Below are 22,568 nucleotides of genomic sequence, written 5' to 3'. Positions count from 1 at the left end.
TAAAAATTTTGAGTTCGAATTTCATCTAATTTAAAAATTATTACGAATGAAAATTTTGAGAAGGGTATTCGATTATTAAAGCTAATAGCGTTCACCCCTAGCATAAATGCGGGAGATCAGCTAATGTGTCCAATAACCAGACATTACCTCGATTTTAGAAATCATGATGCAGTCTTGAAAAAAATGTCGACTTATTTTGGGAGATATACTATTAAGTCCCTAATAAGTGAACGTTATCTTAGGTTTTAAAATAAGATACAATCAAACAATTTATTAATCCTAATTAAACTAAAGGTAGATTAAGACTTTCTCAATCTTAAAGTGTCAAATTATTAAAGAACCTAGAGACATAAAATTAAAAATGTAGGCTCTAATATTAATCCTACTTGATTTTAATCGATTATTAAATCGAATAATCGAATGGTCCCTTGAGCATTACGCAATGGCTAACTCGGATTATTCCCTAAATTAAAAAGACTAGATTGAAACCTAACTAAAAGTGGAGGCTCTATTTAACCTATTTAAATATATTAATTTAAAAATCTAATTGAAGTTTTAAGGACTAAAATGTAAAAGAACTAAAATCCAGAGTTCTAAATGTAAAAATCTAAAGTTTAAGGACCTAATTCAATAATACCTAAAGTTTAAGGATTGATCAATAATCAACGCTCTAATAATTATCCTAATTAACTTATTAAAAATTAAGGGATTAAATTAAAATAGTTTTTAAAATTAGTTGATGATTAACAAATTAAGGGTCCGAACAATCGACTCAAGTAATTAGGCATTTTATTCGAAAACTCCATTCGAATTGCTCCCTAATTAAAACTAAGGTAACATCCTAATTACTAGATCAAAATTGGTTTACAAATCTAATCTAAGGAAAATTTCTAAAAACTAATTAAATAAAAAACTAGAGAAAAAAAATTGAATAACAAAACCGATTAAATAAATTAAAATAAACAAGAAAAAACGTTTAAAATAAAAAAAATAAAAATAAATTTGCAATGATTAAATTGCATTAGTAATAAATAACAGGGATTAAAAATAAATTAAATTTGAAATAAAGGGCTAAATTAAAACGAATTAAAAATTAAATGACTAAATCAAAACAAAATAAAAAAATAGGTTAGTGACTAAAATCCAAAAACACACTAAAATTCTAGAGGCTGAAAAATAATTATCCATTTTTTTAAACCTAAAATACACTATTAAATAAAAATGCAAAAATTACAAAATTAGTCCAATAGAATTAAAATAAAATAAAACAATCACTACAGGTGACCAAATTGCAAAAACACGCTTAAATAAGAGGGACTAAACAATAAATATTCCAATAAATATATAACAAACTTGTATTGCTTCGAGAAAAAAAGAAAATAGGATCCTTTTTTTACAACTGATTTCGGGTTTTTATACCCGGATTTTTACAGAGATTTTCAATAAAAAAAGAAAAACAAAAACCTAATCTATCGCTAGATCACTTTTGTGATTATTGTGGGTTTTTATTGCCCCCATATTTTTCGGGATTTTGCTGAGATCTCTAACATATTTGTTTTGTCTAGGTTTAACGACGGTTGATCATCATGGGAAGAACTCGACCAGTGATTGGAACTCTAGTGGTGGCGGCAATAGTTGATAATGATATGTTAGGGTTAGGTTAGGGTTTAATTTTGTTTGGGTCCGGGTTTGGCTTGGTTTAGATCCGGGTTCGGGCTTGTAAATGGGCTTGGGTATTTTGGGTTTCGTAGTTTGGGTTTCTTTTTGTAACAATAATAATTGTAACCACAATTTTTTGCATTTATTATTTTATTATTATTTTAATGAGTTTTGGTTTACATGTTGGGTTATAAAAATCCCAACTTTTCTTGTAAAAGGGGACTTGGTTATTCCTAAAAAATCAGAATAAAAGGTAACTTTTCTTTCTCCATTTTAGTTCTCTTTTTTCGGGTAAGCTTGGTCCATAAAGGGGAGTTCTCTAGCCGGTTCGGAGCTAGTCGAAACATGAGAGAGCCACCAATTTACGGAAGTGGCTGTTTGGCCATGAGCTAGGGTGAGTTGTTTTTTGGGAGGCTTTCATAGAGAGAAAGTAACAAGAAAATAGACTGATTCGGTCCACTTTGAGGTTTTTAGGGGCTCTCGATCGGTCGTGGTCAGTGTTGTGGTTTCGATCGGGGTGAGGATACGTCGTCGAACGGCGTATGGCCAGTGGCCAATGATGGTGTTGAATCTTGGGACCTTCTCGGCCGAACTGCATACGTGAAGGGGGAAAATATTTTGGTTTTAATAAAAAGGGTAAATCAAGCTTAGGCCTATTTTAGGGGAAAACTACACTTTAGTCCTCCAACTTCTGTCGTGTATTTGCATCTTGGTCACAATTTTTTTTTGTATTTGTTATGATTTTGACCCCTTTATTTTATTTTATTTTAATTTGGTCACCATTTTTGCCTTTTTATTTGTTACAATTTAGTTGTTATTTTATTATTTGTTGCACTTTGGTCACTGCTCCAATTATTATTTATTTATTTCGAATATAACATATTATTTTTTATTTATCGTTATTAATTTTTGAATCATTATATATCTTCCCGTGACCCGATCCGGGATATGACTCACATTATTACGATATGGACTTCACTAATTTCTATCTCTAACCTTTTTATTAATTTGTTTGAATTATTATACAACCTTGTGGTGACTCGATCCGAGGTATGATCCACATTATTATGGTCCATACTCTATTAACACATAACCTTTTTTTTTTATTTGTTTGAATTGTTATACGACCTTGTGGTGACCCGATCCGGGGTACGATCCGCATTATTAATGTCCAGACTTTATTAACAACTAACTTTTCTAACTTCTAACCGCTAATTTTTCTTTATTTCTTTATTTGTTTACTTATTTATTTATTTATTTATTTATTTTATGTCCGAAATATTGAACGACCTTATGACGACCCACCCCAGGGTACGACTCACATTATTTACGGTACAGGTTAAATATTAAAAACTAATGCTAACATTTTATTTTTATTGCTATTTTAATTTTGTTATTTAATTTTATGCACATTTAAATTTCTTCACTTCACTTTTTATTTATTTAATTTCAGTCCATTAATTTCATTACTTTAATTTACTATTTTCTTTATTTCTTTATTTATCTTTCATTTTTTTGTTCTTTAATTTTAGTCCTTTTATATATTTTAATTATCTTTAATATTTGTATCCTTTTAATTTAGTCCTTGATTGATCACCTTTGTTTTAGATTTAGTCCATAATCTTTTAATTATTCGATTCATATTTAGTCATTAGATTAAGAGAATTCTTAATTTGGTCATCGCTTTTTCTCGAGGTTCCAATTTCATTATTCGAATTGCAATATTGATTAAAATTAATTTAAGTTAATGTTAGAACCTATACTTTATATTAAATTTCAATTTAGTCCCTTTAATTTAGGGAATAATTCGAGTTGGCCCTCGCCTAAATCCTCAAGGGACCATCTCAATTATTCTATTCAATAACTAGTTAAAATCAAGTATGATTAATATTAGAGCCTACATTTTTAGATTTATGCCTCTAGGTTCTTTATTTTTCATAATTTGACACTGTAAGCTAGAGAAAGCCTTAATATATCCTTAGTTTAATTAGGATTAATAAAAATATGTTTGATTGCATTTTATTTTAAAATTTAAGGCAATGGTCACTTATTAGGGATTCTATAATATATCTCCTGTAAGTATGCTTAGAGGGTGACTACTGATGATTCCCAAAATAAGTCGACATACTTTTCAAGATTGCATCATGATTTCTAAAATTAAGGAAATGTTCGGTTATTAGGCACAATAGTTGATTTCCCGCATTTATGCTAGGGGGCGAATGCTATTGGCATTAATAAACTAATATCCTTTTTAACTTTGCATCCGTAATGATTTTTAAATTTGATAAAGTTCAGACTCAAAATTTTCGATTCTAAATATAGGGTAATCAACTAGGCATCAATTTTTGGGCGCTTGTGGGGGTGCTAATCCTTCTCCATGCGTAACCAGCTCTTAAACCTGATTTTTGGATTTTTATAGACCCTAAAACTTGGTATTTTGATAAAAATAAAATGTTTTATTAAACTCACTCAATTTTTATTTTGTCTCAATCGCACCTTAAATGATTGGTGGTGACTCCTCACACTTCAAAACCTTTTCTAATAAAAACCACTAAGTCGGTACTTATTTTCTCCCCGCCCGGGTGAAAAATGGTGTCGACAGCTTGGCGACTCTATCGGGGAAGCGTTTTGTTTTTCTAAAACAACTTAAGAGTTGAGTCACGAGTTGGTTACCCTATATTTAGGATTCTAAAAATTATGAGTTCGATTTTATTTAATTTACAGTTCGTTATGTTATTTCAAATTAAAAAAAAAGATTTTCTCTCTAGTTAATGTTTACACTTTATTGAATTTATTTAGGACTGTTGCATATCATAGCTCTAAACCCGAGCTCAATCTCGGTTTACCTAAGTAGGGGAAATGTCACACCTCACGAGGAGAATTGGGCTTCCTTGTGTGGGTCTGACAAAGCATCAATGGAAAACATCCTAAGTTTCATGTTCGGGTATTAGTTCTAAGGCACACTTTTAGTGGTGTGACCCCTTAAGCAGAATCCGATTCGTAAGTCTATAATGGGCTAGAATCGGAGTCAACCTTAACAGGTTGTAAACATGGCTTGGGAGCCCTTAGCTAGATCCCAACCTTATGTATTTAGTAAACCTACCCCGCCAGAGCCATGTGGATAAACTAGGAGAACTAGAACACATGCGGTTAGGACTCTTAATTTCCTTTGCATGCTTTATTTTTAGTCTCAGCTTTGAGTCGTATTTAATTATTCTTTATAAGTTTACGTTTCTTTAAATAATTAGGTTGATTCTTTTTGTTTTACTAACTTGATTTCATTTTGTCTTGTCTTGTGCTTTGTTTTATTTTCGCATGAACATGGTATATCCTTCAAAGGTATTGCTCCCTAAAATAAATGATCTTTTAGAAGGTTCTTGGAAAACAATTTCCACAACAATGTATTTCATTGGGTTTGATAGAATTTCGAAGATTCTCTACGTAAATCGAGTAGCGTCAAGAGAGAGTCTACCTACTAAGGAGACAAGCCAGACATCTACCTGATGATGTAACAAGTTGGACTCAAGAAGATTCGATGTTGAATCCAACAGTTGAAGGTCATGAACTAGCTCAAAAAATTTCTGAAAGTAGGAGATGAAGTAGAAGCTTTGAAGACGATGCAATACCTAAACGCTCATATGAGCTAGATAACTTGAAGATGAACCAGATTTTCATTTCCCCAGTATACCGAGACATTGTTGGTTTCTCAAGAATTGTTTAAGGAATATTTATTTTTGGGATCAATTCCTTGTTGGATTTGGATCTCGTTTTTTCACTCTCATTTTTGTATCTTTGCATCTGCATGTGTATCTCTGCATTAACATAAATACATTGTAAATTACATGGTTTACATTGTATCTCAAAGAGTATTAACCACGGATCTTGGGAGTAACTTGTAGATAATCTTGTGATAAAAGTTGAGGTAAGATGAAGTCACACAATTCATACCAAAAAAGGATTGAGAGCTATGGACGTAATGTTAGCATCGTCTGAAGTTCGAGGCACATTATAGAGATCTGTGGGGCACCGAGGAGAAAGGTCTAGAATTTAATTAACCCATGAGCATAAACTTTAATAATGAGACATTCTGGTGCCAATAAGGAAAAATTCCTTTCATCCACCATAAAACCTTATTGCACTGGCTTTGTCATGTTTGAACGTGTTTTGTTCTTTCTTCGTATACTCAATAAATATTTTGTTGATTGAACTTATGTCATTTCTAAGGCTATAAGCAATGAATCAAGTTTTAATCTTGTAATTCTTTGAATATCAAATGAATTAAAGGTTTTTACTACTTCATTAATTATATATCTTTGACAAATGGCAAGATTAGACCATTCATGTTCCCTCCAAAGCTGAACACGATTACTCATTTCCTTACATGGCGTATGCTCATTACCAAAAACTCTGAAACAATAAAGTCTTGCCCTTATTCTCCCCGATGAACCAAAATTCGTACTTTTACCTTTCCAGACAGAGTTAACCTTTCCATAAAATTACCATTTTCAGAATTATGACTTTAAAGTCACATATTTTCCTTCCTATAAACAGAACTAGCATTCATTTCAAACCTCAATAAATCTTGGAGGCATAAAGTACAAGATGGTTATGTTTACGATAACCATTTCTGCAAGAAACCTAGGATAAAGTATTACAGATCACGTTTTTGTAAGAGATTTTGAATAATTGGGGCATACTAGGAGCAAAGTGATGTAGAAATAAAGGGAATCATTTAAATAATTCTATCATGCATTACTTACTTTGTTTTCATTATAAATAAGGTTAATCCTGAATACTTGCCCCCTGGGGATACCTCTTTCACAAGGACTTTCTTGTATAAAATGATGAACATTTTTGTTTCATTTATCCTGTCAAAAAAAACATATCCAGATTGAATTATTTCTTCTGATTCAACCCTAACCATGGATCACCCTACACATTGGGGGCAAGGTGAAGGAAATCTGCTTGCAAGAATGAAAGCCATCATTCCAGATTTTGTTATTGAGACAAATCATGGCGAGAAATAACCATATACCACAAGGTGGAAAAAATACGAAGCGCTCAAAGATCAAATAAAGTTGACGACATAGAGAAAAAAGAAGATATAACAAAAAGAAAAAATTAAAAAATAAAGAAAATAAAGAAAAGAAAATAGAAGAGAGATAAAAGAATGAAAAAGAAAAAAGACAGAAGAAAAAAGTAATAAGAGAGAAAAGAAAGCAAAAAGGAAAAAGAAGAAAGAAAACATATCAAATAATTCAAGACGATTGGTTCAAAGATCTAGAATCAATTCGCAGAAGATCATGAAACACCAAAAGAAAACACAAGCAGATTCAAATCGAGTAAGACAAGATTAAAGACAGTAGAACAAATTGACCCTTGGTTTGATAACCCTTAAACTCTTATTTGGGCCTATTTATCCTTTTGTTTTATAACCGTGAGCCCTAGCCTATGTCACGTGCTTGAAAAGTCCCTTTTAATCATACATAGATTTCTAAGGGGAGAGACTATCTTCAGATTTTATTCCAACTCTTAGGGTTAATTTTATTTGCAAAAAATAGTTTTCTAAAATATTTAATGCATGATAGGAAAAAATAATAAAAGGAGGGTTCAAGATGTAAAATTTTAGATGACATCTTAAAACCAAAGGAGAATTCGAGTTGAAAACCTGAAAAGGCATCTCGAATACGAAGATTGTCAACAACTGCATAGAAAATGATCTTATACATCTCTTGATAAAGCACTATACAACTCAAAGGCGCTCATGAGGGATGGGAATCGGTGAATATTTCTAGAAAATAAGAATAATAGCTACTGCATCAAATCAATGAACGCCACAATTAAGGATGCAAGATTCAACCAAAGAAGCTAAACTGAAGCATATTACCTCCCCAAATTAGCACGAAACACATTACTTTCTCAAAATTAACCTGAAACACATTACTTTCTCAAAATTAACCTGAAACACATTACCTTCCCAAGTTAGCCTAAGCCTTATATCAACATTAATCTTTACACTTGTCAAATGTATATGATTTTCGAAGGATTAAAAGAGAAGTCGATTTATTTGATATTCAATTAACCATTGTTTTACAATTTGTTTTGATTTTGAGCCTGAATAAAATGACATCATTTTTAAAATTTATTCAACAACTTTTTTCACATATCTAAAAATGAAGAAAAAATATTTTAAAAGAGGACAATCTATCTAGAAAGTGTAGCTTGGAAATTGAAAAAAGTCTCTTAGATCTAGAAGCTCAGAATCAGAAAATGGGGCAAAGGATTGGAATGTTAGGGAGTAAGAAGAGCATATTTTTGCAAAGAAATACAATAGTACACTCCGGTGTGGGGGAAAATGAAGACGAATAGATCAAAAAGAGAATCAAGATTGCTTGAGCACCTCTTCACTGCCATTAATCAAACAGAAAACAAACATGCATCGACATACACATACATAATTTTCATCATTGCATCAAACATCCATCATCTTATGAAATAAAAAACTTTGATTTTCCCTACTATGAGGATGCATTAAAATTCCTCCTGAAAGCCTGACCTTCTTAAGGAATTTTTTCCCTCTTATGAGGACAAATTCAAAAATTTATTTTTATTTTGTAGAAATATTCAGTAGTTATATTCAGATACACATTCTTTGCAGATCTTTCAGGAAATAATAAAATTAAAGACAACTATACGTCTTCAACAAAAAGAAACGATTATCTTTAGATTTAACATTTTCAAGCAAAGATGAAAAAATTTTCTCACTTGAGATTACTTTTCTTAAAATTAATTTTGTCTCGCTTGAGACAATTTTCCCTTGAAACACAAATTTTGAAATTGTTTCACTTGAAACCAAAATTGATCTCACTCGAGATTATTCTTTTCTTAAAATAAATTTCGTCTCTCTAGAGACTATTTCCCTTGAAACACAAATTATTTCACCCGAAAAAAAGGATCTCACTTGAGGTTGTTTTTCTCAAAACCAATTTCGTATTTTTTATGCAGTTTCCCTTGAAACACAAAATTTGGAATTTGTTTCACCTGAAACCAAATTGATCTCACTTGAGATTTTTTTTAAATAAAAATTGTCTTGCTTGAGACAGTTTCCCTCGAAACTCAAATTTTGAAATTGTTTTACTCGAAAAATTATTATCTCACTTGAGATGGTTTCTCTTCAAATCAATTTCATCTTTTTTGAAATATTTCCCCTTGGAACACAAATTTTGAATTTTTTTCACTCAAAACAAAAATTTATCACTTGAGATGGTTTTTCTTAAAATCAATTTTGCTTGAAATAGTTCCCCTTAGAACACATATTTTGAAATTTATTCACTTGAAACGAAAATTTATCTCTTCTCAAAAACTTCTCTTGAAGCAAATTTCTTTTCTGTCGTTCATTTTCACTCAAATGATGAGATTGATAGGAATTCAAAGACTCAACAAAGATTTCATTTTACGACTTTATTTCAGCAAAGAATCAGTCCATATTTTTCACTGTTGAAAAAATGGATCCCAGAAAAATTGAGGACCATCGGGTTCTTTAAATACAAGTTACTGACATATGATCATCTTTTGCAAGTTTAAAACTTTTCAAAAGAGGATAAACCAGTCAACATTTCCAGTGGAGAGTTTATAATGAGAAGAACTCATCCGATGAGGGAGAAGAAGTTTATAATGAGAAGAACTTGTTCAACCTTAGCTCAATTCATCACATATTGAGTTGAATGAGCAACACCTCACTCAAGGGATCAACATTTCCAATGAAAAGTTCATAATGAGAATAACTCATCCGATAAGGGAGAAAAAGTTCATAATGAGAAGAAATTGTTCAACCTTAGCTCGATTTATCACATATGGAGTTGATTCAGCAACACCTCACACGAGAGATCAACATTTATAGTGGAGAGTTCATAATGAGAAAAACTCATTCAATAAGATAGAAGAAGTTCATAATGAGAAGAACTTGTTCAACCTTTGTTTGATTCATCACATATGGAGTTGAATCAGCAACATCTCACTCAAGGGATCAACATTTCCAATAGAGAGTTCATAATGAGAATAAATCATCCGATGAGGGAGAAGTTCATAATGATAAGAACTTATTAACCTTAGCTCGATTCATCACATATAGAATTGAATCAACAACACCTCACTCGAGGGATCAATATTTCTAGTTGAGAGTTCATAATGAGAAAAACTCATCCGATGAGGGAGAAGAAGTTCATAATAAGAAGAACTTGTTCAACCTTAGCTCGATTCATCACATATGGAGTTGAATCAGCAACACCTCACTCGAGGGATCAACATTTCGAATGGAGAGTTTATAATGAGAATAATTGTTCCGATGAGGGAGAAGAAGTTCATAATGAGTAGAACTTGTTCAACCTTAGCTCGATTCATCACATATGGAGTTGAATCAGCAACACCTCACTCGAGGGATCAACACGGTGGAGAATTCATAATGAGAAGAACTCATCCGATGAGAGAGAAGAATTTCATAATGAGAAGAACTTGTTCAACCTTAGCTCGATTCATCATATACAGAGTTGAATCAAAAACACCTCACTCGATGGATCAAAATTTCCAGTGGAGAGTTCATAATGAGAATAACTCATCCGATGAGGGAGAAGAAGTTCATAATGAGAAGAACTTGTTCTACTTTAGCTCGTTTCCATCAAATAAGGAGTTGGAACAACACCAATACTTGGCTCATTCATCGCATATGGAGTTGGATCAATATCATGACTTTGTTTGATTTCATCACAGAATTAGGTGGATCATCATTTCCAATGGAGAGTTAACAGTGAGAAGAATTCATCTGAAAAAGGAGGAGAAGTTCATAATGAAAAGAACTTGTTCAACCTTTGCTCAAACCCATCACAGAATGAGGTGGATCGCCATTTCCAATAGAGAGTTCATAATGAGAAGAACTCGTTCAAAGAGGGAGAAGAAGTTCAAGATGAGAAGAACTTATAGTTCAAGATGAGAAGAACTTATAGTTCAAGAATTTGCATAGTTCAGGCAAAAAATAATGCTTTATATCTTTGCTCTATTCTTGTTCCACAACAATGAGCAAAGAGGGGCAGTTGTAACCACCATTTTTTTGCATTTTTATTTTAATGGGCTTTGGTTTACATGTTGGGGTTATAAAATCCCAAACGTTTCTTGTAAAAGGGGACTTGGTTCCTCCCAAAAAATCAGAATAAATGTAACTTTTCTTTTTCCATTTTAGCTCTCTTTTTTTAGTAAGCTTTTTCCGTAAAGGGAGTTCTTTGGTCGGTTTGGAGCTGGTCAGAATGTGAGAGAGCCACCGATTTACGGTAATGGTTGATGGTCGTTTGGCCATGAGTTGGGGTGAGTTATTTTTGGGGGCTTCCATAGAGAGAAAGTAAGAAGAAAATAGAGTGCTTCTGTCCACTTCGAGGTCTTTGGGGGCTCTCGGCTGGTGGGTGGTCGGTGTTGTGGCATCGGATGTGTGAAGACACACTGTTGAACCACGTGTAGCCAGTAGCCGACGATGGTTGTGAAGCTTGGGAGCTTCTCGGTCAAACTGTATGCGTGAAGAGGGGAAATATTTTGGTTTTAAGAAAAAGGGTAAATCATGCTTAGGCCCCCTCATTTACTACCATTTTGTATTGTGGCCACCTGTTTTAGGGGAAACTACACTTCAGTCCTCTAACTTTTGCCGTGTATTTGCATCTTGGTCACCATGTTTTTTGTTTTTATTTGATATGATTTTAATCCTCTATTTTATTTTATTTCGATTTGGTCACTATTTTTGCCATTTTATTTGTTATAATTTACCTGTTGTTTTATTACTTGTTGCACTTTGGTCACAGCTCCTATTATTATTTATTTATTTCGAATATGACGTATTATTTTTTAGTTATAGTTATTAATTTTTGAATCATTATACGATCTTGCGGTGACCCGATTCTGGGTATTACCCGTATTATTACGATCCAGACATTACTAATTTCTATCTCTAACATTTTTATTAATTTGTTTGGATTATTATACGGCCTTGTGGTGACCCGATCCGGGGTATGATCCGCATTATTATGGTCTGGACTCTATTAACTCCTAACATTTTTTTATTAATTTGTTTGAATTATTATACGACCTTGCGGTGACCCGATCCAGGTACAAACCACATTATTACGGTTTCGACTCTATTAACAACTAACTTTTCTAACTTCTAACCGCTAACCACTAACAGCTAATTTTTATTTATTTTTTACTTATTTATTTATTTTATGTTCGAAATAAAGTACGACCTTGCGACGACCCACCCCGGGGTACGACTCGCATTATTTATGTTCCGGTTAAATATTAAAAATTAATGCTAACATTTTAATTTTAATACTCTTTTATTTTTGTTATTTAATTTTATGCACATTTAAATTTTTTCCCTTTACTTTTTATTTATTTAATTTTATTACTTTAATTTACTATTTTCTTTATTTTTTATTTATCTTTCATTTTTTTGTACTTTAATTTTAGTCCTTTTATATATTTTAATTATCGTTGATATTTGTATCCTTTTAATTTAGTCCTTGGTGGATCACCTTTGTTTTAGATTTAGTCCATAATCTTTTAATTATTCGATTCATTAGATTAAGAGAATTCTTAATTTGGTCCTCGCTTTTGCTCGATGTTTCAATTTAATTATTCGAATTGCAATATTGATTAAAATTAATTAAAATTAATGTTAGAACCTTTACTTTAGATTAAATTTCAATTTAATCCCTTTAATTTAGGGAATAATTCGAGTTGGTCCTCACCTAAATGGTCAAGGGACCATCTCAATTATTGGATTTAATAATTGGTTAAAATCAAGTAGGATTAATATTAGAGCCTACATTTTTAGGTTTATGCGTCTAGGTTCTTTAATTTTCATAATTGTACAATGTAAGCTAGAGAAAACCTTAATATATCCTTAGTTTAATTAGGATTAATAAAAATATGTTTGATTGCATTTTATTTTAAAATTTAAGACAATGTTCACCTATTAGGGATTCGATAGTCTATCTCCCACAAGTATACTCAGAAGGTGACTACTGGTGATTCCCAAAATAGGTCGACATCCTTTTCAAGACTGCATCATGATTTCTAAAATCAAGGCAATGTACGGTTATTACGCACATTAGCTAATCTCCGGCGTTTATGTTAGGGGACGAATGTTATTGGCATTAATAAATGAATATCCTTTTTAACTTTGCATCCACAATGATTTTTTAATTAGATAAAGTTCGAACTCGAAATTTTTTATTCTAAATATAGGTTAATCAATTAGGTACCAATTTTTGGGTGCTTGTGGGGGTGCTAATCCTTCCCCACGTTTAACTGACTCCCGAACCTGATTTATGGATTTTTGAAGACCCTAAAACTTGGTATTTTGATAAAAATAAAATATTTTATTAAAATCACTCGGTTTTTATGGTGCCCAATTGCATCTTAAATGATTGGTGGCAACTCCTCACATTTCAAACCCTTTTCAAAGAAAAACCCCTAAGTCGATACTTGTTTTCTCCCAGCCCGGGTGAAAAATAGTGTCGACAATAATATTTATATTAATAATAATAATAAAAAAAGTAATAATAATAATATAAGGTATTAAATGGAAAAATGGTGACTACACTCATAAAAAATCAAAAGTCTTGTAGATGGCCTGAATGACTTAACATCCTGCTCGAAACACTTGCGAATGACCCGAAGGTCTTAACATAATGCTCGAAAGGCTTACCGATGATTCGTAGGAATTAAAATAATCTAATAGGTAATAAACTTTAAAAATTATTTTGTTAGTTTTTAAGACATTATATTTCTAATCAAACATCATACCTTAGAGGGCCTCATAGATGGCCCGAAATACTTAACACCTTGTTGTCGAAACGATTTTTTTCAGTTGGAAAAACACGTCATTTTTAATTATTGATATCTTTAATTGATTTTTTATTAAAAACATTGTGATTTTAGAAAACCTCTCGTTTCAAGAATTTGGGAATTCATTCACGATAAAAACACAGGTTCGAAGAGTCGCCACCAATCCTTGATTAGGGTGTGATTGGACACCCAAAAATGTTTTGTCATTTTAAATAAAAGTTAATTTTAATTAAAACAACAATTTAAAGTCTGCGTTACCAGAAAATGAGTTCGGGAGTCGGTTACGCATGGGGAAGGATTAGCACCCCCACAACGCCCTAAATCGGTACCTGATCGATTAATTAATGTCTTTGCAATGAAATTTACAAATTCGAGTTTAATTTGGTTTATGATCCCCGACAAAACAACACAATATTTTTTCAATATTCAAAATTACCAAAACAAATTAAATTAAAATTACCCAGCCTTTAGAAAGATAAAGAATGTTCGAATATTTAAAAATGTCGAGACCAAATCTTAAATAGTTATAACAACCTTTTCTCGATAAATTTAAATAGTCAAACATTTCTTTTTCTTCCATTCCCAAATTTTAAAGTGATAAATCATTTTTTTTTAGGTGTCACTAGAGGGATACACTTTTAATTTAAAATCGTTAAAAGTGGATATCTAATCAGTTAAGACAACCCACTTAAAACGTTTTAAACTAAAATAATATTACCCTTAGTTAAATTATGTAATAATTTTGAGTTATGCTCATGAGGCTATCATGCAAATTATGCAAAAGGATGCTAAAGAAAAAAAACTGTCTAAACAAACATGCAAATAAACAATCATAAAAACCCAAAAACCTATCACATTATGAAATTAATTACTTAATATAACTAAATGCAAAAGAACCTAGGATTACATGTCTTCCGAGGGAATTAGTAAATTTTCTATATTTTAAAGTCTCTACCTATCATATTCACGTTTACATGTAACAAAGGCTTTTTATTTTTAAATTTATTAACATTTGGAATAAAGTTTATCTCATTGAAATACTACTTAAATTAAAGTGCATTTACATCATACATGAATATGTACAATAAAACTCATTAAAATAAAATAAAAACTTTCTGCAAATTACTCAATCTTAAATTTTAACATTGTCATCAAGGATGAAAATAGCAAAACACTAAAATGTTAACCGAAATATACATAGATTAATACATTATTCAAGTTTTCCTAAGGACTAAATTATTAAATATAAAAAAAATCACGACCTAAATACGAAGATAAACAAAAATGAAAAATAACATAACTGAGGACTAAAGAGAAATGCTTACAAATAGTAAAATCAAATTAAAGACTTGGAAACTTTGATTTAGTGACTAAAATTAAATGCGAGCAAAAATAAATATAAGAAATATAAAAATACAAACTTCGACCTAGGGACTAGAATGAAACATGAAAAAAATTAAAGTGAAATGTCTAAACAACAGATTTTGAGTACATTACTAATTAAGGATGAAATCAAATGTGCGACAAATATGAGAACCAAAATGAAAAATAAAAGATTCTAATGGAGGACTAAAATATACTAAGCTAATATACTAGACCTCGTACACTAATAACCCCTAAAAAGACGGTGACTTACAGATAATTAATCCTAAAATTTCTAATATATATTCTAATAATAAACTAAACCTAATTCTAAAACCACACTACCCCAGCCGCATCATCATCTTCGTTCTTCTTCCCCTGTATCTCTTCTTTCCCTTTGAAACTTATTAAATTTAAATAAACCCAGATGTAAACTAAACTATCTTTTAAAACACCTAGAAAACTACATGCATTCATGTTCTCAAAGGAACCAAGCCAGTAGGTTTAAGGTTTCAATTTCAATCTAACAAAATCCATGGTCATCGAAGGAAAGAGGTAAACTTATTATAGACACTCTTTTATTTACCTCGGTTTAGCTTTTGAATAGCGTTGGCTTTAATTTCTTGCGATTTCTTTTGATCGAACGACCCAATGATGACTCCAGATGTTTCTCCTTTCAACAATGTTAGTTAGTCCCTCCGTTCAGGTAATGGATCGAACCCTCTTACTTGTAATGTATTGTTCTTTCTTGACAAAACACGAAAATGTTTTTTTTAAGATGATTAAATGCTACTGAAATTTAGTTTTGTATTTTCTTCGTTTTCTTCTTCAAAAACAGAAAAGGAAAAGATACTTTTCATTCGAAAATGGGATCAGAAACCCCTAGTACATTGTTTTCGGAAAAAAAAAATTAAAATCCCCGAGTCCAAGCCCCCAGTGTTTACAATTTGTTTTTCTGTTCTTCCATGCCTCCCCCCTATTTCTGCTCGTATAATTGCCCCCATGTTTATGGTTGCTTTGAATTCACCATTTTCCTTTGTCGTTGCATGTTGATTTTCTTCATTTTGGTGAGACTTTGATTGGAGCAGGTTAAGTGAAATCCCGAAATTTTCGGGATTAAATTGCTTTCTTTTTCTTTTGACTTTGGTTGCTGCTTGAACGTTCAGTGGATGATTACAGGTTCCACGTGAGATGAATATGGCATGATTGGCGGTAGCTCATACGCATGGATAAGAGCAGCAATGAAGCACACACGCATCTCTGGTGGTTAGCGGGTCGATTCTGGATTCGGGTCTTGTAATTTGAGTTTGTAAATTGGGTCTGCAAATGTAAAATAATAAATATTAATAATAATAATAATAATAATAATAACAATATAATTAATATTTATAATATTTTTAAGCCCGGTCAAAAACGGGTGTCTACACTTGTCCGAAATACTTATGAATGACCTGAAGATCTTAATATCATGCTCGAAATATTTAACATTTTAGACTAAAATATTCACTTTTTTAAATATAAAAGATTAAAATATCTTTTAAATAATAGAAGGAATAAAATAAATTTTTAATATAATGCAAGGACTTTTAATAGACTTTAAATAAGAATATCTCTAAACTATTATCAAGATAATCATGAAAATACAAACAAAAGAATGGAATTCCAAAGTTTAAGATTGCAGCAATCCTTAAACCAAATACTCCTAAAAATTGTACTAACCCAAAAAAAAAATTATCATCAAATTTGTACCCTATGATATTTTAAATAAAATCATTATTTGAGATATTGATAGTATTTTTTAATTATGCAAATAAGATTATACAATCTTTTATTGTACCTATGTAAAAAAAACATTTGATTTAGTTCACCTAATATTTTTTTTTGTACTGGGATCGGGCCATACTATCTTTTTCTTTAACAAAAAGGTCACCTTATCCTATTCAAAGTACACAATTGTGTTCCATTATGTAAAGCTATAATTAAGACCCATTATTTACAGCAATGAATTGATGAACCATCCCACAAAAACACAAAAGCCATAATTATTTCTCCAATAATTTTGGCTAATATTTCCTACATTTTTAGACTTTATAATAGTCAATTTCAGGGTTATCTCTTAGCTCATATAAGTAAATGCTAAGGGTAAAAACAATAAAAAGGAGAATTAATTAAAGCTCAAATAAGTAGATGTCTCTTACACTATTAATTATTTCCAATGTAAATTTGATATTTGGTATTTAGATTGGGACCAGATGAATACATAGGCAGGAACATATATTAAATGAGAAAATGTCCTGTAAGAGTGGGGTGTAATAGACTGGTAATTAATTGTTTATATTTTTTGGGTTCAGTTAAAAATATTTTATTTTCTAGTATCTATTACGAACCTAATTGGTCATTTGTTTTATATCTGACTTAACAATTTGCGTTGGAATACAGATCTATATTATATAATGGGAGAAATGATGGATCCAGGGGTGATCATACCCCTGACAATTTCAAACTCTAATTTAGATAATTTTGGTATTTTTAACTAAATTTTACATTTCTTAAAATTTTGTAATTCCGTACCCTAAATTCTTAATAAAAATTCTTATGTTCACACCATCTAATAGAAAATATATGTTTGTCCGTGATTATGGGAGTAGGGATGTGTATATGATCAAATTGAGTCAAATTAAAAAAATGAGTTAGCTACATTTTTTTAGTCGAGGCGAGTTTATGAAATTCAAATAAAGTTGAGTCAAGTCAAGTTATTCGAGTTTTCATTTAAATTTATTTGTAAATATTTATAACATTACGGTACAAAATAATTATAATTTAAATAGTTTTCTATAACCATATACGAGATACTTATCTATTTTTCATATGTAATATACATATATCATGTAAAGTTGAGAGATTCAATTTCGAACTAAAAAACTAATCCATTAATTACTAGAAAATTCGAATTATTCAAGTTGTTCAAGTCATATTTTACAACTTAAACTTTATTTGAAATTTTTTAAATCAAGTCAAATTTTGTTCACCCCTAAATGAGGGAGAATGAGTTAATGTTACGAGTTGTATTAGGATTACGATCCACTTACACGGTATAAAATATTTTTAGTTTTACACAGATTTATGATCGTTGAATTAGTATAAATAGAAGATTGAGATTAACTCCTTATTTTTTCCAGTGATTATCTTATTATTTCATACCGTTAATTTCAATCATCTCTTTATATTAATCCAACAATCCTGAACTAATATAATGTTAAAAAGTTTTATACTGCCTAATTAAATATTTATCTCATTTTATTATATGAAAAGAGATGTTAAAGACATTTTACATTTTCACGTTTTGAGCCACTTGTTTACATAGAGCAGCATCTTTTTTTTGTTAAAGTAGTTAATTTTAACGCCAAAAGATGTCTATTAAAGAGAGTGTCAAAGTTATTGGAACATTGAATTAAGTGCGAAGTTATTGTGCCATAAAACAAAGTTGTTCAATTGAAAACCCTATTTGTTAGACATAGTCATTGAAAGGGATTCGTTTTCAGTCAAAGGGTTTTGGGAGCAGTTCTCATTAGGTGCTATGCAGTCCATAAAATAAATCGATTTAATCATTTTTTTAAGAAAAAAGCATGGATTTGCTGTACTTTTTGTTAGCTAAGATGTTAGTTCAATTTTAAAGACCTTATAGTCTCCAAAACAGGTAAAAATTTTAATTTATTTCTTATGTACGGTTCTAAAGCTCCAAAATTTGAGGTCACAATGGCCAATATTCTTTATCCATTTATTTACCATAAAAACATGGCCGACCGAGAGGTACGAACAAGATAGTTGTCTTCATGAAAATTTTAAATTAATATATATTATATATTTTTTATTGATAATGTATTTTTATCTTCTAAAATTTTACAAGATTATCTTGCTCTAAAAATTTATAAGTTCAACCCTAACATAAAATTTCATATATGTCACTGCATACAAACTTATTCAAGGGCTTCAAATTGCATACAAACTTATTCAAGGGCTTCAAATTGCATGCAAAGTTATTCAAGGACTTCAAATTGATATGGTGTTTGTAAGATACGAATATAGTATATAATATGAAAGTTCACAATATATAAGTTAAAATTACAAGTTGATTTGTTCATGGATTGGACTAGATTAGGATAGTTCAAGCTCAGCCGAAAAAAGTTCATAAGTTTGGTTCACAATCCAAGACATATATTATTAAATTATTTTATAATATAATTTAAATAATACTGAAAGATTTCTATATTTCAAATACAGTATCCATCAAACATATTTTTATGTTAAATAATTCTCATATTTTCTAAAATGTATTTTTATGTCAAATTAATAAAACCATTCTCATTCTTATGTCAACACTGTAATTTTTTAACACACACACACACAAATATATAGTGTACTTTTGCTTAACAAAAGTTCCCCTAAATAATTAAAAGCACTCTTTGCTTCTTCTACTTCTATTTTTCTAAAATTCAACTTTATTAACTAATTGTTATAGTTAATTGAATTTGATTTTGCAAGCTAATTAATACACAATTAAGAAAGAGTTCAGAACTTATAATATGAAAAGTCACCATCACTATGAGCAATAATATTATTTTGCAGTGAGATAGTTTGAGAAAAAACTTGAAATTTGGTATCTGATCATAGATATATATAAGATTGTATGTTAGGATGTAAACCTTTAGAAAATATAAAATATTTTAAAGGTGTAAAATTAAATTATTAAAAAATATAAAAAATTTAAATACTATAAAAAATTTAAAATTTTCAGAAGAAATAATTGTTTCTAACACCTTTTCAGTTCATCTCCAGTTCCGTCCCATTAATTGTTAATTGTAAAGATAAAAAATTTATTGTCATGATATTAGGCTACAATTAACAATCATACAAGATATTAACAAAATTATTAAGATATTTAAAAAAAATAAAAATCAGTAAAATAATTGTCAATATTGTATTTTCGTTGACACTAAAAATACAATAAAAAAATGATTTTCAACCCTAATTTTCTCGCCTTTTTCTTGTGATGTGATTAGTCTTTTTTTCTTCTTTATCTTTGTCATTTTCGACGACACCATTCTTAGTGTTAGTTATCGACTATCAGTATTCATTGTTTTTTTCTTTATTTTATTTTATCATATCATTGTTTTTTTTCTTTTTTAAATTTTTTTATAACTTTGTCTTTATGATATGTTTTCCTATACGTTTATGACACATTTCCTCTATCTTTTGGCATATTTTTAGTTGTTTGACCATTATTTTTGTTTTATATTTTTTTCTCAAGATTGGATTTTTCATCGCCACGACTGATAAAGATGACACTTATTTGTTAACATGCTGATCTTCCATGCTTTGGACCTCGGATTGGATTTGGATAAGTATTTTGCGTTTGTGGATAGTATTTTCATGTTGTTCAATTTTGAGTTATGGTTTGTTGGTGGTGTTTCAATGGCTTTATCATATTTTTTGTTCATTTGTCAATGCGATTAGATCTGTTCCTATCTACCTTTTATTCAAGTTTATTTGATTAGGTTTTTAACATTTTCTTTGTTTTATCCATGTATGATCTTAAGTGACTAATTTCTCGTGTTAATGATTATAAGAAAATATTCTTATTATGTGTATTAATTTACGATTATGGCTGTAAACTTTTATTGTAATTTTGATATTTTTCTATTTTAATAAAACTAAACGATTCAATCTAGTTAAAAAATAATTATCAATATTTTAACTGTGTTTGTAAGATTGCTTCAAATAACATTCTAATAATATCCTAAAATTATTCAAAAGTTTGTTACAAAATTGAAACATTCAAATGTTTGAAAATTAATATAGAACGAGGTTACAATTTAAAGATGAATATAAAATGCATAAAAGTTTCAGAATTAATTTAGAATTAGTCAGAGTTTGAGGATGAAAATGAAATGTTTAAAAGTTTTTAATAGTAACTTAAAATAAAAGTGATAATTTGAAGATATATAATATAGTTAACCCTTGATAATTATACATGTTTCATATTTTGATAACCATGCAATCGGTGGACACTGAATTGAATGTTATTGAAATATTTAAAATGCACTTTTCACTTTGTACGGATGTTGAGAATGAGAGGAAATACTTTTGCAAATAGTAGCAATGAACTTCAAACGTTTTATCATTTTTAATAAAAAATCCAATTAAATTGTGTGTGCCAATCAAATATATCTAAAGAATTAGAACTTATTAGGTAACTCCTAGAATCGGGTCAGGAGTTACAACTGAATCAGAGTAATAACACTGACCTCAGAAATAGTTTACAGATGAAAATTTGTTTAATAAACTATTTTAAAAATGTTTACCAAATACAATATCAGAATAAACTCTTGTCACAATTTAAAGAGGCTGAATGGAAAAATTTAACCTCACACAATATGAAATCGAGACTAATATGATAGCCAAATCGGTTATACAAATGGATAATTTGAAAATAGAAACAAAAACAAAAACAGAGTGAACTACAAAGCTCAATGTGTCCACTAGATATGATCATATAATGTTAAAATGCAGAAAAATCAAGCATATAATAATAACCATACGATATTAAAGTTTAAATATTTTACCAGTAGAATGTCGCAACAGAATTTCACAATATTACCTTTTGTTTCAAATTATCAGGATATAAATGTCACCTTACAGAGAGGTGCTCAAACAGAATACAAAAATCAGAATGAGGATGTAGCCTTCCGTAGAGGATCCTAGCATAAACAAAAATCAGAATAGGGATATAAACCTCTGAAGAGGATTCCAAATAGAAAACCAGGACGAGGATTATGCCTTCCATAAAGGATTTCATGCAGAATCATGACGGGGATGATGCCCTCTGTAGAGGATTCATGCAGAACCAAGATGAGGATGATGCCCTTCGTAGAGGATCCTATGTAGAATCAAGACAAGAATATAATCCTATACAGAATCAGGAATGCAATATATAAATTAAAAGTGATGCAATATTAATCAGAAATCAATCATAACCCAGATAAATGTAACCAGAATGCATACATGCGTACAGATAACATCATACATCATAATAGCATAAAATAATAAAGATATCAAATAAGTGAATGGGAACACGCCTATAGTATTCAATCTATGTCGACTTAACTTTATGCTTCCCACGATCGGTAATACTAGGTCATGCTACCTAGGATCCTAATAATAACATACTACCATATAAGTACAAAATCATATATCCAAGCAGAAACATACTATTATACAACTAACTAAAACTTACACACATCTCGATATAAACTAGTAGAATCGAACTTAGAGAAACAGGGGTGATCAGGATCCACTAGAGAGTGGTCCGGAGACACGAGTACATCTTCAGAAAATAACACTAAAAAGTGATTACAATATCTCACATTTCACATAACAAAATTAAGACTTTAAGCGATAAACAACGTAAAAGAAGGCTTTCGAGTCAAAATTTAGCAAAATAGATTGTTAAAACAGACTCAGAACATCGAAAAACATAAAGATAAGGGTCTAGAAAAAAGTCAATGGGTCAAAGTGAAAGTCAATGGGTCAAAGTGAAAGTCAACAGTTAAAGGTCAAAGTCAACTATCAACAAAAAGTCAATCGTTAATAGAAAAGTCAAA

This window comes from Hibiscus syriacus, unplaced genomic scaffold (genome assembly GCF_006381635.1).
Source record: "Hibiscus syriacus cultivar Baekdansim isolate YM2019G1 unplaced genomic scaffold, ASM638163v2 tig00113726_pilon, whole genome shotgun sequence".
Lineage (NCBI taxonomy): Eukaryota > Viridiplantae > Streptophyta > Magnoliopsida > Malvales > Malvaceae > Hibiscus > Hibiscus syriacus.
The sequence above is the reverse complement of the archived record's forward strand: the minus strand, read 5'-3'. Positions refer to the sequence as shown.